This window comes from Penaeus chinensis, chromosome 24 (genome assembly GCF_019202785.1).
Source record: "Penaeus chinensis breed Huanghai No. 1 chromosome 24, ASM1920278v2, whole genome shotgun sequence".
NCBI lineage: Eukaryota > Metazoa > Arthropoda > Malacostraca > Decapoda > Penaeidae > Penaeus > Penaeus chinensis.
Window position 1 is genome coordinate 5,912,728 of NC_061842.1, and position 5,000 is coordinate 5,917,727.

The following is a 5,000-nucleotide window of genomic DNA, read 5'->3' on the forward strand; positions in this document are numbered from 1 at the left end:
TCTTGATTTGTTCATTTTATTCTCTTTTTTGCAGTTTGTTATAGATGTTATCATCTCTATCATTATTATCGTCATCGTCTTTGTTATTATAGTACTAATGCTATAATTAGCCTTATTTTCAGCGTTATTTATCATGATTCTAATCACCATCACAGTTATTACTATAAAGATCATCATTATTATCATTCCTGTCACCATCCTCCTCATCCTCATCATTATCATCATCATCATGAACATCACTATCCCCATCATCACCTCACCACCATCATCATCATCATTATCGCCATCACCACCACCCTGATCACCATCCCCACCATCATCAACATCACATCACCATCATTATCTCCATCATCATCACCATCACCATCGCTATCCCCATCACCAACACCACCATCATTTTCACCATCATTACCATCACCACCGTCATCATCACCGCCATCACCATCACTTTCACCTTCACCATCATCGCCGCCACTATTATCTCCACCATCTTCAACACCATTACCACCACCTTCATCACTACCACCATCATCACTACCATCATCATCACTATCGCAATCACCGTCATCATCACCATCTTCATCACCACCATCACCATCCCCATTTTCATAAACACCATCACCATCATCAGCATCAACATTATCACCATCACCACCACTACCATAATCACCACCACCATCATCACCAACATCATCTACCATTCAAAGACCATTAAAATACGACAAGTATGTTTTCATAGACCATGGTTATATAAGGAATAAAACGGGGGTGCTGAATGAATGGTAGGTCTGGAAGCTAGTCCTTTCAGGTAGCGCTTGTAATAGTGGTAGTAGTGGTAGTAGTGGTAGTAGTGATAGTAGTAGTAGTGGTATAGTAGTGGCGGTAGGAGTAGGAGTAGGAGTAGAGTATTAGTAGTACTAGTAGTAGAACTGATGGTCGTAGTGGTGGTGGTGGTAGTAGTAGTAGTTGTTGTAGTGGTAGTAACAGTAGTAGTAGTAATGGTAGTGGTAGTAGTAGTAATTGTAGTAGTACTAGTGGTGGTAGTAGTATGAGTGATGGTGATGGTAGTAGTAGTAGTAGTAGTAGTAGTAGTAGCAGTGGTAGTAGTAGTAACTGTAGTCTAAGTAGTAGTAGCAGAAGTAGTAGTAGTTGTGATGGTGGTAGAAGTAGTAACAGTAGTAGTAGTAGATCATTATTGCCATTATTACTATTATCACTATCGTTATTGTTATTTTGTTCATTATTCTTGCTATTGATGTTATCATTATTATTGTTGTTGTCTCTATTATTATTGTTGCTGTTACTTTATATTATCATTATTGCTATAATTTCTTTATCGTTATGATATTCTTATTGCCATGATTATCATAAATATTATAATTGATGTTATTATTCTTATCATTATCATTAATAGTATTATTATCATTACCGTCATTAATAGCACTATTACTGCTATTATGATCAATATCACTATTGACATTATTATTACTATAGTTTCTGTTACTATTGTCATCATTATCATCATCATTATTATCATAGTCATCATTATCATCATCATCATTATTATCATTGTCGCCAAAATCATCATCATTCTTATAAACATGGTTAATACTAATGCTGTTATCGTTCTCCGTTGTCATCATTGCATTAATTATTATTATTATTGCCATCATTATTATCATATCAATATTACAATTGTTACAGTTATTGTTATGTTTTTCTTTCTTTATCTTACTGTCGTTTATTATCATACTTTCTATCGTTATCAATATCACTGTTGATGTTATTGTTACCATGATAAGCATACAGGAGTCCATTCAGTATAGTTGTAGTTCAAATAATATTGAATCGAAATAATAGTTATTATTTACGTCAACAAAAATACACCACAAAAGCTTTACGGAACGCAAAACCATTATTTACATGCAATATGAGATTTGAAATAACCACACTGCGGAAGAAACACTGTCTACACATGCAAGAAAAACACAGTGACTTTTCGTAAACACAAATGACACTCCATGGCATCCCGGGTGGCACTGCTAGTAAACCCAGGTGGCACTACAAATAACCAAAAGCGGCATTAAGGGTACAGGCGTGACCCAGTTGTGACGTAATCTTGGCGGACTGAACATTCAAGAGAGACGAGAAAGGGGGGGGGGGGGGGAGTTTACACTGTCTAGTGCCAAGACTTTGAGGTAATTTTTTTTTTTTTTTTTTTAGTGTGTATGTATGTATATATATATATATATATATATATATATATGTATATGTCTATACATGTATATATATATATATATATATATATATATGTGTGTGTGTGTGTGTGTGTGTGTGTGTGTGTGTGTGTGTGTATGTCTATACATGTACATATGTATATATGTATATATATAGATAGACATATAGATAGATAGATAAATAGACACATAGATACGAATATATATATATACATTGTTATTTGTTACCATTGCATAACGTTGATCGTGTTATGTTTTTATTCTCTAACGTTTTAGATATTTTTTTATGATCAATCTTTCCATTTTTATGTTGGTTAAATGTTCTGTTTAAATTCTGACATGTAAAAAATTATATTTTTCTCTCTCCCGTTTTTATTTTATTTTCTTGCGTAGTCTCCATGTTTTCCTTGTTTTGTTGTTTTTTTTCTTTGTCGAGTGTATTCTGCCTTGCTTGCTTTACTTTGTTTTGTATTGTGAATTATCAGCACTGCCATCACCTGTATCATTATTATGTCTATTGTCATTATCATTATAATTACTATTATTATCATTATCATTATCATTGTCATGATGATTATCATTAGTAGTATTAGTAGCAGTAGTAGTAATAGAAGTATCATTATTATCATTATCATTATTATCATCATCACAATTAACATTATAATTTCCTTTATCATTATGATTACCATTACCATTATTATTGTCATTATCGTTATCATCATAATTATTATTATTGTTGTTGTTATCATCATCCTTATTATTGTTGTTATTATTATTGTTGTTATTATCATTGTTATTCTTGTTAACTATCCTCATCATTATTGTTATTATTATTATTGTTACTGTTATCATTGTTATCATTATTGTTATTACTATTGACATTATTATTTGTGGCTAGTTCTAAACACGGACTTTTTAATCAATATACGCCGTAATTGATATAATGAATATATATACAGTACACACAAACGTACACATATTTATACGCACACCTGGACATGTATCTCGATTTACTGTTAGATTATAATGAAGTTTATTTTACTAAGTCTGTAATACGCTTTTATGTATCGATTGTTGGTCATTAAAACGCCAACTGTGAAGCTATTTAACCCAGATTTAAATCTTTATCTTTTTCTCTTTGAATTCTTGCGTGTCAAGGTCTTCCCTCCGTCCCATCTATTTGTAGCTATTTTTAGTATCATGCTGGGAAATGTATCAATTTTGTATTAAATATATCAAGGCGATTCCCCCCATTTCGATGCAAACTAGTCAATTTTATTTGTCGATGAGTCACTCGTCCACGTGGGCCAATAGGGTATTTATAGCATGGAGTTGTTCCTAAATGTAATTATTAATATATATATATATATATATATATATATATATAGTTATAGTAATACTAATTTTTTTTCTTGTTCAAAAAAAATAGTCTTCAAGATTCCTTTTTTTCTCTCTTTTTATAAATTGATGTTTTATCGAGTAACTGAACTTCAACGGGAAATTTAATATATTCGCACAAAAGATAGCTCGGCAGATATTACGAATTTCTCTATTTACCTTTCGAAAAAAAGGAACATATTTTAAGAAGAATATATGTTATCGTTATATTAAAGCATTAAAATTGTCCACACTTTTCGCCAATTCACGTGTCTCCATTCAGGATTTACGTTCCCAGCAGTTTCACAACTTTTCAATACAATTCGTGTGTTTATTTCGTAGATGAAGGAATATATCAAAGCATTTGCAATTATATAACCTTCAAAAATAGGATCTCAGCATTAATGATTAATATGTGTACATACTTGTTGTGTGTGTATACATGTATATTCATATATATAAATATATATATATATATATATATATATATGTATATATATATGCATATACACATGTATATTCATATATATAAATATATATATATATATATATATGTATACATGTGTATATGCATATATATATATATATATATATATATATATATATATAAACATGTATGTATGTGCATATAAACATATATATATATATATATATATATATATATATATATATATATATATATACATATATATATACATATATGTAAATATAAATATATGCTTATATATTTACATATATATATATATATATATATATATATATATATACATATATATATATATATATATATATATATGTATGTATATGCATATATATATATATATATATATATATATATATATATATATATAAATATATATGTACAAAGAGGGAGATACCGAAAAAAAGGGAGAGAGAGAGAGAGAGAGAGAGAGAGAGAGAGAGAGAGAGAGAGAGAGAGAGAGAGACAGAGACAGAGAGTGAGAGAGAGAGAGAGAGAGAGAGAGATGTACATATATATATATGTGTGTGTGTGTGTGTGTGTGTGTGTGTGTGTGTGTGTGTGTGTGTGTGTGCATGTGTGTGCGTGTGTGTGTGTGTGTGTGTGTGTGTGTGTGTGTGTGTGCGTGTGTTTGCGTGTGTGTGTGTGTGTGTGTGTGTGTGTGTCTGTGTGTCTGTGTGTGTGTTTCCCCTATACGTCAATGTGTTACCTAAGCCCCTAATGCCGACTCGCCCATCAGCTGACCCTTCCTAGCAACCGCTCCCGTGGCTTCCTTCCGAGGAAATCTTGTTTTTCTTTTTTCTATTTTTTTGCGAAATCTTGTCCGCGAATCGCCTTTAGTTTCTGTACTTTTGTGAATGAATAAATGTCACTGGGGAATGAACTTGCGTTAGTGAAGAATGAGA

The 5,000-nt window shown here is 31.3% G+C and overlaps 1 protein-coding gene across 1 annotated transcript in view; it reads right to left on the reverse strand.

Annotated features, from left to right (window-relative positions):
* The window catches only part of LOC125037787 (zinc finger protein 628-like), a 29,168-nt gene that overhangs the window by 13,412 nt on the left and 10,756 nt on the right, over nt 1-5,000 (reverse strand). The gene's annotated exons all lie outside the window — the stretch shown is intronic.